Source organism: Bos indicus x Bos taurus, chromosome 15, assembly GCF_003369695.1.
Source record: "Bos indicus x Bos taurus breed Angus x Brahman F1 hybrid chromosome 15, Bos_hybrid_MaternalHap_v2.0, whole genome shotgun sequence".
Taxonomy (NCBI): domain Eukaryota; kingdom Metazoa; phylum Chordata; class Mammalia; order Artiodactyla; family Bovidae; genus Bos; species Bos indicus x Bos taurus.
In genome coordinates, this window is record NC_040090.1 from 7,402,258 (window position 1) to 7,416,284 (window position 14,027).

General features: G+C 42.6%; 1 protein-coding gene across 8 annotated transcripts in view; it reads left to right on the forward strand.

Moving 5' to 3' along the window:
- Positions 1-3,062: 3,062 nt before the first annotated feature.
- AMBRA1 (autophagy and beclin 1 regulator 1) overlaps positions 3,063-14,027 on the forward strand; it is a 173,052-nt gene continuing 162,087 nt past the window's right edge. For 4 of the 8 annotated variants that reach the window (XM_027562491.1, XM_027562494.1, XM_027562493.1 and 1 more), the window contains exon 1: positions 3,063-3,275. The gene's annotated coding sequence lies outside the window, so the exon portion shown is untranslated. The remainder of the gene's footprint in view (positions 3,276-14,027) is intronic. The other 4 variants (XM_027562496.1, XM_027562497.1, XM_027562500.1 and 1 more) reach the window with 1 other exon arrangement.

Genomic DNA, 14,027 nt, shown 5'->3' on the forward strand with positions numbered 1-14,027 from the left:
TCCTCCCCTTCTCTTGTGTCCCTTCCCTTCACCCTTTATCTCAAGCAACTCCCCCAGGTCAATAAGTCCCAGTCCTCATTCCTGGTTTAGTCTTTCCAAACTTTTCCACACGATTGACAGCGGCTTTGATTATTCTTAGGGTGGCCAACTCTCCTGGTTTGCCCTCTGTTGTCTCAGTTTTAGCGCTGAAACTCCTGTGTCCTGGGAAACTGTTTAGTCCTTAGCAAACTGAGACAGTTGGTCACCCGATTTCAGGGGAAGCCTCCTCTTACTTTCAAGGGGGTGACTCCTCCAGAAGACTCCTACCAGGATACAATAATGAACAATCAACATAAAAATGAGTCGTTGAGTTTTTTAACACCAAGTTGAAGGTGTCTGTGTTATGTATCCCAGATGATCTGGCTTCTTTTTTCAGGTCTCCCTCCAGCATGAGAAGATTTCTGTAGGTTTGAGGGTTTCAGCCCTGGCTCTTTTGTTATCTTCTCTTCTGCCCCAATAGACTTGATAAGAATAAGTAATGGTTTATTGTCACACTTGAAACAGTTTCTCTAACGAAATTTTTCTGTAAAGATGCAAGTCTGCCTGCAGAATAAAAACCGTTTTCCATGGTTTCACAGAGCAGTGTAGCCTCAACTTCTCAAACATCTGCATTTTCAGATGTGGATTTTAGATTTATATTTGCATAGCCTTCAAGTGTTTTTCCCAAAATAAAAGTCTCCAGATTCGAAAAACCAAAAGCTTCCTATCGCCTTGAAATTAATTTGTTTAGTTTTCCTCATTGAAATCAAGGTTTCAAAAAAAAGTCATTGCATAGGTCAAGTTTGAGTGTGGGCTGTAGCTTTAGATACTTAAGCCCCACAAGGCTCTCCAAGAAAGAAGCTTCTCTAAAACATGTATTCTAGGAGTAGAAGCCCAGCCCTGAGATAACAGCAAAACAAGGTTAATTTGCCTGCTCCTCAACTTGCTCCAGGAACTTGGCAGAGACTGCTTATTGTTGTTAGTTGCTAAGTCGAGTACAACTCTTTTGCGACCCTATGGACTGTAACCCGCCAGGGTCCTCTGTCCATAGGATTTTCCAGGCAAGAATACTGGAGTGGGTTGCCATTTTCTTCTCCAGGGTCCTCTTGCCCATGACTTTTCACGGGTATATGGCTTCCCAGGGTAAAGACAAATTCCTAGTTAGGTGTGGCTATGTGACTCTATTTTGGCCACTGGAATGTAAGTGGAAATGTCCTGTGCTGTTTTCAAGATGTGGCCTTATGGCCAGGAGACATGCCTTTCCTCTTTGAGCTTCCTGCTGCTTGGAATGTAGACATGATAACTAGAGCTCGAGCAGCTGTCTTGGACCTAAGATGAAAACCACTTATTGAAGATGTCACAGCAACAAGATAGTAACCTGAGCCCTGATGCTGAGCGGCTGCACCTTCCTGGAGGCTGTGCATCTCTGGATTTCTTTTACATGACAGAGAAATAAACCTCTGCCTTATTTCTTTGCTCTTTTTGTTTATGTGTAGTAGGTCCTAATCATAAATAATAAGATTATAGCTGCCTCTTTGCAGGAGATGCAATTACAGGGAAAATATTTGGAAGTAACATACATATTCAAAATGGGGAGCATGGTCAGTAAATCTTCTCAACAGAATATTGTGCAATCGTTTAAAGTAACAACTATTAAAAGCTTTAATAGGGAAACGATACAAAGCAAAACAATAATGCTATTGTATTTCTGCTTAAATTGAACAAAAATTATGTAGAGGAATTCCCTGGCCCTCTACTGGTTAGGACTCCGGGCTTTCACCACCATGGCTTAGGTTCAATCCCAGATTGAGGAACTAAAATCCCTCAAGCCACATGGCGAGGTCAAAAGAATAAATAGAAAAAATTACTATAGGATATATCCAAGGACTTCATGGGAATATGAATAATTTGGAAGATGATCACATTCTTTTGTTTTAGGCCTTTATAAATGTTGCTATAATAGTTACTCATTTGAAAAGTCCTCTAAAACAATGATAGACAATAAAGCGTTTTGTCCTCATATTTTGGATGCTGGTCTTATCATGCATTATATATGTATATGAATTGCCCCTTAAATAGTTTCATGCGTTTAAAGGATTTTTTAAAAATTACAGAAAATTGTAAATAATTGTAAATAAAACTAATGCTGTAAGTATGTGGGCTTTCACTTTGACTGGATTATATACTCTTTAATAAGGGCTGGGACTGTCTTTTCTTTTTAAACCTAAGGAGGGTAAGATAAACTATTATTGCTCACAGTTGGTAAACCATACTGTGGTGATCTACATGATTTATTAAATTATGCTTGGAATGAACATATTACCATATTTGTGCTGACCATGTTAGTCTGTCTACTAAGAGAGTTCAAAAACAGGCCATAGTTGTGCCGATAACACTTTGTTGAGTTTAGAACCCAAAGAGTCTATTGGTTATTATGTATTATTAAGAAGCACAGCTGTGGTTCTAGGCCTTTGGAATAAAATTAAAGCAGTATGTCTATTATATTTCCTGCTGTAAGATCAGACTGCACAACCCTGAACGTTCCCAGCTTTTCTCTGCTATGCTTATGGGAGCTAATTGGAGCTTAAATAGAGATTATTTGTTCCTCAGCCTGGATTCTCTCCGTGCCTCTGCTATATCTTTATCTATCTAATCTATCTTTTTTAAAATTCACCTCACTGAGCCAATAAGGTCAAATTGGCTCAGGTGGGATAAATACTGTTGAGAGTCCATAAGGTAGTCGCTGAATTACAGTTAAGTAACAAAGTGTTATTATACTAAGACTTGCCCTTCAACATTCTCAAGAGAAATTCCGGTTCTCTAAACAATTTAGACAGCCCGCACTCGACACAGAAAATGGCAGAAGCCCGTCTACTCTGACTCCACGGCTTATGATCTGGGTTCGTTTATTTATGCCTTGGACAGGAGCCGGACCTGGAGTTGGAGCGAAGCTGTTTCTCGACGCTCAACTGCGGTTCCCTGAACGATTGCTTGGGCGCTCCTCCTTTGAGGTCTGGGGCGTTCGTCTATTCGGTGATCTCCTGCGCCGTCTTCTCGCTTGATGTCTCCCGAGCGGCAGCGGCGGCGGCGGCGGCGGCGCCGGGTCGAAGGCTTCTCGTCCGCGAGGCCCCCGCGCTCAGGCTGCTTTCTCCCGCCGGTCGGCGGAGCGGACCTCTCGCTTCCTTCTTGCCTCTCCTTCTAGTGCGCGGCTCAGTCCACCCGTTGGGCTGCAAACCGAGCCCCCGCCCGCCTCGCAGGTAGGCCCGGGAGGAGCCTGGGAGGCCCCGGCCCGGCATCCTTCCCCTGCCGGGTTCGGAAGACCTTGGCGCCGGCGGGTGGGTAGGTGGGCGGGCGCGCCGGTCGGCCGCGGAGACTCAGGCAGAGGAGGAGCTACACGGCGGCGGCTTTCGGGGGCGCGGTCGGAGAGGCGGCGGGCAGCGGAGGGAGGAAACCGGAAGGAGGGAAGGGATGCTGGGGTTGCCGCCTGGAGTGGTCCGGGAGCGAGGGCTCGGTGGGTCCGGGGAGGGTGTCGGTACCCCCAGTGTGTGGGAGAAGCCTCTTTTTAGCAGCGGGTAGAGCTTTGCGCGCTTTGGCCTCCCGCCCCCCAAAGGCTCCGGGTGTCACGACTCAGTTGCACTGGGGGACACTCTCCGAGTCCGGCCTTCGAAGGGACCCTTGACTAGGTGGAGGCCTGCGGCCGCAGGGCCCTCCGGTTCCTCTGAGCCAAGTGTCACGTTCTCGCCTATTTTTGGGTAGGGAAACTGAGGTTGATCTGGGACGTGACTTTCCCCATATCCGGCACAGATCTTTAAATGTACTGTGAGTTCATTTTTTCGTTGTTTACCAGTTCATTGTGTGTGTCCCCCCGCCCCATACTTAACCAGTCATTTTATCCACATAGTGATTTGTCGTTTGATTGTCTCTCTAGTCCCTCCTTCCGAGGAATATAGGTAGATTCCGTCCCTGGAGACTTCAGAAGTAAAGGGAACACGCAGTCTTGCGGCTGGTTTTGCGTTGAAAGTCTGTATCATTTTAGCGGGAGGAGTCATGACAATTTCTTTTTGTTTCTTGATAGAAAATTTTGTTTGCTCCCTGGTTTGCTTTCGGTTTGGTACTTTCTGTCTCCTCCTTCCTCGCAGCCTGTTTCTCACTGGAAGTCTTTCTACTGTGGTGTTAAGTACTTAATGTCCTGAAGAGGATGGTCAAGATTTTGAAGTCAGATATTTGTCCTGAGAGACTGCTTTCTAGGAAGAATCCAAATAAAACCCAAGGAGTCTCTTTTTTGCCAGTGTTGTTGTATTTCATTAGTGACTTAGTTACTGCGTATACTAGAGTTTAAAAGACTATGTGTAGAAATCATTCACATACTGACATATTTAAATCGAAAGTTTAAATATGGGAACTCCATTATTTTTTCCTTTTCTCTCCTAGCCCGGAAACTTTGGAGACTAAATGTTCTTCCTCATTTTATTTTCATTGGATTTAGTGGCATGATTCTAATTTGTGTAATTTCTTTGTTGAAAAAAATAATCAACCTAGAGGTCATTCTAGGTTGAATAAGTATTTCCATAGTACAAATTTAGAATCAGTAGGAGTTGGGTTTTCTTAAGGGAGAAGAGACTAAATTTGTAGTCCTTGGAGGGAGACTATACAAGTCTATGTACTTTAACAAATTTAGACTTCTCACATGAGTTTTGGAAGGATTATTGTTTTTTCTTTCTATTATCATTATCATCATCATTTTAGTGAGGTCAGCAGGATTTAAATGTAGGGGCCCTTGATCTTGAGTGATTTCCTAATTGCCAGATCCTGAGTGCTCCCAGGAAGAGATTAATGAAGAGTTACTAGACTGTCTTTATGGAGACTCTATATTGGGAAGTTAGGCTAATGTGTGTTCTCTGAAAAAGTTTCTATGACAGAAGAGAATTTAATATCAGAGAAAAGAATTTAGAGGGCTTCCCCGGTTCGATCCCTGATCCGGGAAGAACGTCTGGAGAAGGAAATGGCAAACCACTCCCACACTCTTGCCTGGGAAATCCCATGGACTGAGGAGCCTGGCAGGCTACAGTCTATGGGGTTGCAAAAGAGACACAACTCACTGAACAGTGACAACAACAAAGAATTTAGAGGAGGGAGGGACATATTCCCCTGGAGATTGATAGGTTCTGCATAGAATTTAGAGTTAGTGGCTCCTAATGAATGCTAAATAAGAAATGAAATTTGCTGTGAGTGTCAGGAAGAAATGTTAGGAGTATTTTGTTATGCTTTCGTGGAAAATAATTAGCAGAGGTTTAAGTTGAATTGAAGAGGACAAGAAATTTGGTTGTGGTGGAAAGGGTGGAACTTCTTATCAGCTTCCCCCCTGCTTTGTGGTAGACATTCACTCAACTTTTACCTTTCTGGGTTAACTCTTGTGTTCTGCTAATGTCAGGTCAAGCTCTCTTCTGGCCTTTCTTTCAGAATTTACAAATTCCGAATGTGGCTGAATTATTCTGTCTTCTCTTTTAGTAAGAAAGTTCTTGGGGATTGTTAAAGATGTGAATTTCTTTGAATGTCTTTTAGAACTTATCCTGAAAGGAGTTATGTATACCACTTAAAAAAGTTTCATTATATATATCACTTGAAAGCAGTTGGTTATTTTTATTAACAGAATAATAGCTTAGTTTTATACTGTATAATTTTCAAAATATTTTGCAACTTGTGTTAGGTTACTTATGAGACTTTTATCCTTTTGATCACGGTCCTTTATGCTGCTTATTAATACTGAATCCAAAACAGACATTTATGGTCTTCAAGGATCTTGTTGAACGTTGACAGTTTACATGGGTGGTTTATCTCACTCTTCCCGTTTATCTGACTCTTAAAAGACTTGGAAGGAAAAGTTTGTTGTTAGCACACTGCGGCCTCTTTTTTAAAGATACTTCTCAGCCCTGATTGAGTTATTTTGGAATGGGATGCAGATCTTTTTGCCCAGTGGTTTGGTTTACCAAAAAAAAAAAACCTAAGGTTTTTTCAGTTCCTTTAATCATAGTCATGCTCGTTTCTTTCTCCAATTGTTCCTCATAAACCCAGAGAGAACTTTCTGTTTCTTGTCATATTTTTTTGTTTGTACGGAAGTGCTGTGGTACCACCTCTGCTGCGGCTTGGGGATATAATTGATGTTTTATATTTTCAAACCCCTCCTCCCCCCAGGTTAATTAGATCAGGTTGTTTTTTTTTTTTTTTTTGGTCCCTTTTTCTCAAAGCTAAAATTAGTTACTGATAGATAAAAATTTTGTGACCAGTTATTGTCAATATATTTATGTGTCAGTAGTATGCGGCAGACTGCCAGAGCGATGTGGCTGGAAGAAAACAGATTAAGGAATCAGGCGGCCTGGGTTTAAGTCCTAGGTTTACCATCTTACTAGCTGAGAAATCTTGTACGGACTATTTAAGGAGGCCATAGGGAAGATTACTTTCCTTTATTGAGCATTTACTGTGTTGTATTCTTTACAAGTGTTAATCTCACTTAATGCTCAGAACAGTCCTTGAAGGTACATATTATTTTCCCCATGGATACTCAGATCACAGAGAAGTGAATGATTTGTCCCAGATCACACAGCACGTATGTAGCAGAGGTAGGACTCAAATTCAAGGCTTTGAGCACTTTTATGTGTCTGTATTGAAAGGATGGGAAAGATAATGCTGCTATTGTAATAACTTCTGTTGATAAAAAGAAGATACTTGAAGCTGCTTTGAAAAGATAAGGTGCTCCTCCAGTGTTAACGTCTGTGCTATCTTAGAGCAACAATGACTTGATGTCGTCTGGGTTCTCGGTCCGCTTGCTTCTTTGAAGGCAGCGTTGTGCCTGACGGTCATGGAAAACAGAAGCGACAAACATTAAGTGCCCTGGAGAAGCTTACTAAAGTGTTTGTGTCAAGGGGCACGTCCTTGGAAGTGCGAGGGAGAGAAGTTTTAGGTGCTGCCTGATACTCCCTCTATTCCAGTTAGTCCTGGCTTGTTTGTGGATTAGTGTAGTCTTTTCTAGCTTGTTCTCTGTCGCTTCCTTTGCTCTTAGGGTTGATAATCTTCACTTCTTTGCCTAAGCTTTCTCCTTTCTTCACTGAGCATTGTTGCGGTACTGTGTTTTTGTTCTGAGGTGTGAAATACTCCAGTCAGACCTTTTGGAACTCTTTCTTGATTGCAACTGTATGTTTCAAGCCTCACCTTTTCAGACTTCTATTCATCTAACAAATAATTACGGAAGGCTTATTAGATGCTGGGGTACAAAAGTAAGACATGAGTGTTCCTGACCTGATGGAATTAATTTGAGTGGGGAGCAGAATTGACCAGGTATCTGATAAAGATTGAAATGTAGGCTGTGCTGTAAAGGAAACAGACAAGGGCTGAGGGGAGAGAGAGAGAGAGATGAAGGCATGAGGAATGCACTGGGCGTTTGTGGGAGTTGACAGTAAGTCCCCTAAAAAGTTGCAATCACAACATACCACGATTCAGAGAATTAAAGTTCTCCTGTTGCCATTACAATGGAAGTCTTCATAGATTGCTGTCTGTAATGTTTGTCTGTTACTTAATGTATGATAACACTGGATTTGGCTTAGTAAAGGATCAGATCAGATCAGTCGCTCAGTCGTGTTCGACTCTTTGCAACCCCATGAATCGCAGCACGCCAGGCCTCCCTGTCCATCACCAACTCCTGGAGTTCACTGAGACTCACATCCATTGAGTCAGTGATGCCATCCAGCCATCTCATCCTCTGTCCTCCCCTTCTCCTCTTGCCCCCAATCCCTCCCAGCATCAGTCTTTTCCAGTGAGTCAACTCTTCGCATGAGGTGGTCAAAGTACTGGAGTTTCAGCTTCAGCATCATTTCTTCCAAAGAAATCCCAGGGCTGATCTCCTTCAGAATGGACTGGTTGGATCTCCTTGCAGTCCAAGGGACTCTCAAGAGTCTTCTCCAACACCACAGTTCAAAAGCATCAATTCTTCAGCGCTCAGCCTTCTTCACAGTCCAACTCTCACATTCATACATGACCACAAGATAACCGTGACTTAATGAATATCTAGCATGCTTGACTAATGAATTTAATTTTTACTTCTTATAGTTTCCATTTATTAGTTTTTTCCCTGAAGAAGCTATTCTTTGAAAGTTGAGTTCAGTGAATTTGAAAACTGCGTATGGGCCTTCAAATGTTCATAGCAGGGAATAAACTGAAGTATTTAGCTTTACTTAAAGGGAGAGACCCTTTGCCCTCAAAAAAGATCTTCATGACCCAGATAATCACGATGGTGTGATCACTGATCTAGAGCCAGACATCCTGGAATGTGAAATCAAGGGAGCCTTAGAAAGCATCACTACGAACAAAGCTAGTGGAGGTGATGGAATTCTAATTGAGCTATTTCAAATCCTGAAAGATGATGCTGTGAAAGTGCTGCATTCAATATGCCAGCAAATTTGGAAAACTCAACAGTGGCCACAGGACTGGAAAAGGTCAGTTTTTATTCCAGTCCCAAAGAAAGGCAACGCCAAAGAATGCTCAAACTACCGCACAATTGCACTCATCTCACACGCTAGTAAAGTAATGCTCAAAATTCTCCAAGCCAGGCTTCAGCAGTACGTGAACCACAAACTTCCAGTTGTTCAAGCTGGTTTTAGAAAAGGCAGAGGAACCAGAGACCAAATTGCCAACATCTGCTGGATCATGGAAAAAGCAAGAGAGTTCCAGAAAAACATCTATTTCTGCTTTATTGACTATGCCAAAGCCTTTGACTGTGTGGATCACAATAAACTGTGGACAATTCTGAAAGAGATGGGAATACCAGACCACCTGATATGCCTCTTGAGAAATCTGTATGCAGGTCAGGAAGCAACAGTTAGAATTGGATGTAGAACAACAGACTGGTTCCAAATAGGAAAAGGAGTGCGTCAAGGCTGTATATTGTCACCCTGCTTATTTAACTTCTATGCAGAGTACACCATGAGAAACGCTGGGCTGGAAGAAGCACAAGCTGGAATCAAGATTGCCGGGAGAAATATCAATAACCTCAGATAAGCAGATGACACCACCCTTATGGCAGAAAGTGAAGAGGAACTCAAAAGCCTCTTGATGAAAGTGAAAGACGAGAGTGAAAAAGTTGGCTTAAAACTCAACATTCAGAAAACGAAGATCATGGCATCTGGTCCCATCACTTCATGGGAAATAGATAGGGAAACAGTGGAAACAGTGGCAGACTTTATTTTGGGGGGCTCCAAAATCACTGCAGATGGTGACTGCAGCCATGAAATTAAAAGACGCTTACTCCTTGGAAGAAAAGTTATGACCAACCTAGATACCATATTGAAAAACAGAGACATTACTTTGCCAACAAAGGTCTGTTTAATCAAGGCTATGGTTTTTCCAGTGGTCATGTATGGATGTGAGAGTTGGACTGTGAAGAAAGCTGAGCGCCGAAGAATTGATGCTTTTGAACTGTGGTGTTGGAGAAGACTCTTGCGAGTCCCTTGGACTGCAAGGAGATCCAACCAGTCCATTCTGAAGGAGAACAGCCCTGGGATTTCTTTGGAAGGAATGATGCTAAAGCTGAAACTCCAGTACTTTGGCCACCTCATGCAAAGAGTTGACTCATTGGAAAAGACTCTGATGCTGGGAGGGATTGGGGGCAGGAGGAGAAGTGGACGACAGAGGATGAGATGGCTGATGGCATCACTGACTCTGTGGACATGAGTCTGAGTTGGTGATGGACAGGGAGGCCTGGTGTGCTGCAATTCATGGGGTTGCAAAGAGTCGGACACGACTGAGCGACTGAACTGAACTGAAAGGGAGAGACTTGGAGTTTCCCTTATAACTTAGCAGTAAAGAATCCGCCTGTAATACAGGAGCAACAGGAGGCTCAGGTTCTATCCCTGGGTCAGGAAGATCCCCTGGAGGAGGGTATGGCAACCCACTCCAGTATTCTTGCCTGGAGAATCCCATGGACAGAGGAGCCTGGTGGGCTACAATCCATGGGGTCACATACAAGTTGGACAGAACTGAAGCGATTTGGCACACTCGAAAAGGGAGAGACTTAGGAGAATTGTGAAATTAGGAGAGGGAAAATGTAGGCTGCTGTTGAGTGTGTATATATTAATAATAACACCTACAGTCTTGTTTGGTACTTTTCCTTCAAAAAATTAAAAGCATTTTACAAACATTTTTTTCAGCTACTCACTGGAATCATATTTATGTCTGCAGAATTAACTCAGGCAAATTTCACATTTCATGATTTCATTGTTTGTTAATTTCTACTTCCCAGGATAGAACACACATTGTCCCATGAACCAAAATTACGTTGCTTTGGGTATATATGCCAATGATATAATGAAACATCTGAAATTTTGCCGAGTTGGAGAGGATTCATCTGCGTCCTTGATTTGGGGAGAGAATCGGAGTTTTCAGTCTAGCTGACCTGTGGAAACAAGGCAGAAGAATGTGTCTTGCCAAACTCTTGGAATAATAGCATAGTGGTCCTGACTGAAGGCAGGCAGTCTGGGTCCAAATCACAATGCCAGTACTTACTAGCTCTGTGACTTAGGCAAGTTACCTAACCTCTCTGTGCCTCTCCTCATCTGTAGAACATCATACAGTTGTTGTGAGAATGAAATGAGTTGACATATGTAAAGCATTTAGAGTAGCACATTGCACTGTGCACTCCAGCTGCCAAATTGTTTTCAATATTATTATAGCAAGCTAAAGATCATATATTTCTCAAAAGCAGAACAGATAATAGTGATGCGGAGATTGAAGTTTAGGGTCTTTTGAGAAAGCTTGAATAAGAAGTAGGAATAAGGGACAAAGCATATAAGTTGTCCCTCCTTCCCCTCAGTGTCCTTCTGAGTAACTTAGAGTAAGAGGATGAGCCTTGCTGGAAAGGAGGGAGCCTCCAAAGAACAGTGTCTGAAAGGACTCCAGATACAAGACAGACTTCGAGACTTGGAGGAGTTTGTAATATATGTAGCAAAACAGTCCAGAGCTATTTTAGGATCAGAAAAACACTTCTTTGCAAAACAGGTAGAAAATATTAGTATCTAATATTTCTACTAATACTAGTATCTAGTAAAGTTAGATGAATTTTACCATCTATTTTGGACTGTGATTGGTGCTTGAAGGATCTTGAAGAAAATGATTAAAGCTGTGGAAGAGGGTGATACTTTAGAGAAAAGTTGAAGCTACCAAGTCTCCTTGGGTAAATTTCTGGAAAAGTGAACTGTGTTTTTACTTAGCTATGAAGACTGAGCATCCAGTCAAGTTAGTTTTTTTTTGTTTTTTTTTTTCTCTTATTCCTTTATGCCATTATAAACTTTGGGTTTGTTCAGTCTTTGTGTTAACTGTTTATGTCTTTATGTCCAAATCTCTATAATATTCCTGCTGTATCATTTACAAAAGCCTGTTAAAGATGGTAGTAAAGTCTTTTCTCCAGTCGTTCATGCAGGGAACGTCTCCCGAATGCCTCTGGCGGGTGGTGAGGACGCCGCAGTGAGCACTGGTCAGAGCCCGTGCTCACAGCAGCGCTTCACAGCAGGCGCTGCATCACTGATTCTCTTCATTCTTAGGACAGCCTGATGGCGCAGGGGCTTTGGTTCTCCCCGTTTTACAGATATGGACATGGTGGCACAGAGAGGCTAGGCAGTTTGCTCAAGGTCATGGAGCTCGAAAGTAAGTGGCAGAACCAGGATTTGAATCCAAGCAGCCTGGCTCCCCTGCTCCAGATCCCTAAATTATTCTGATTCTAAACTACTTTAAACAATTCTAAACTCTCTAAATTACTGCTACTATACCAGGACTACAGTGAGGGGAAAAAAAAAAAACATTGTTTATGCCCTTATGCAGAGTGTGATCCAGAGGGAGAGAGAGACAGCAAACAAAAAAATATGCAAATATATAATTATATAGTGTGCAGAGTTTTATGATGGAAAAGTAAAAAGTATTATAGTGGGGGGGCATGAATTGTATTGGAGCTTTGGGGGAGGTTTCTCTGAAGAAGTGAGGTTTAGGCAGACGTGAGAAGGACGAAAGGGGAATGGAAGAGAATAGCATGCGTGAAAGCCTTGGGGTGGGAAAGAACTTGGCACGTTGGAGAACCCGAAAGACGCCTGGTGTGGTTTGAATGCAGTGAGCAGGAGGGAGAATGCGGGCATAGGGAGAAGAGAGGGACTTAGACAGGACTGTGTCAAGGATACTGTATTTTTCCCCTCAGTATAATTGGAAGCCTTTGAAGGTTTTAAGAATGAGTGTTGTGACCTAATATATGATTTTTAAAAAATTATTCTGGCTACGTTGTGGAAATTTTTGGAAATCTTTGAGGGAAAAAATTGGAAATTGTGGAAAATCTGAAAGAGGAGGAAGTTGGGGGACGTCTAATACTTAGGGTGATTTATAGTGGTCCAGGGGCTTCCCGTGTGGCACTGGTGGTAAAGAACCTACCTGCCAGCGCAGGACACACCGGAGACACCGTTGGGAAGATCTAACCTGGAGGAGGGCCTGACAGTCCACTCCAGTATTCTGGCCTGGAGAACCTCATGGACAGAGGAGCCTGGCGGGGTACAGTCCATGGGGTCGCAAAGAGTTGGAAGCGACTGAAGCAACTTAGCACGCGCACACACACAGTGGTCCAGGCAGAAGATGGTGATGGTTTGGATTAGGCTGTAGGCACAGGAGACGGAGGAAGGCAGAAAGATACAGTAGATATTTTAGAATGAGAACAGGAAGGCTTAATGATGGATTAGATATGTGGGAAGAGAGAGGTATCAGGTATGATTCCCAAATTTCTGGTGTGAGTATCTAGGTAGATTAAATTGCTAGTTCTGAGATGGAAGCATAGGAGGAGGAGGAGATTCCAACTATTAGGAAAATTGAGGGAAGGCCTCAGTTTCAGTCGTGCTCAGTGTGGGTTATCTGTGAAATAATACAAATGGAGACATGAAGTAAGCAAGCTGTTACTGAGCTAATGCTCAGAAGTGGTGCTGGAAATAAATCTGGATGCCCGTGGTATACAGGTAGTATTTACAGCCGAGGAAAATGGATGCATTTACGCAGACGAAAGGTGTCCAAGACTAGGATTAGAAGATCACTCAGCACTGAGCTCCAAGGAAGTTCGGAGAAAATCTCAGAAACTGAGAGAGGAGTGTGTTTCAAAGAGGAAGTGACCCCCCCTATATTTTGTTTGATTTAGCAAAACAGAGATCACTGATGATCATAGCAAGAACAGCGTTGAAGAAGTGAAAAGGGAGGAAGTGGAAATGGTTGGTGTACTTTGATGATTAGCATGTCTGTCTTCCCATAAGAAGTAAGACTTTGGGACTTCCCTGGTGGTTAGACTGCGGGCTCCCGATGCAGGGGGCCTGGGTTTGACCCAAGTGTTCTTTGTATATTATGCATACTGTATCAGGTATATAGTTTACAAAAATTTCTCCCATTCTTAGGTTGTCTTTTTTACTTTCTTGATAGTCCTTTGATACACAAAAGTTTTAAAGTGTGAAGTTTGATTTACCTATATACTACTGGTGTCATATCTAAGAATCCGTTGCCAAATCCAAGGGGTCATGAAGATTTTCCTGTCTTCTAGGAGTTTTGTGCAGAGAAGGCGCTGCCGTCTCGGGTCGCACAGAATCGGACACGACTGAAGCGACTTAGCAGCAGCAACAGGGAACTAGATCCCTCATGCCACATCTAAGATGTGATGCAGTCAAATAAATGAATAAAATTTTTTTTTAAAGTAAGACTTTTAAGAAAGTGAAGTACTATTAGAATGTCCAGGAACGTAGGAACCATACCATTTCATTTTGGTGTCCTTGGCTGCTTTTAACCTTCATGTCTTGCAAAAAAGTTGTATTAAAGCAGAAAGGGGAGAGGGAATGAGGATATTTGCAATGATGAGATAAAAATTCTCATTTTTATATGTGGCCTCAGAGTTTAAGGCTTAGGTACTTTTCAGCTTTGCTATCATTAGCCTTTCTGTCTTACTCCCTACCTAGTGG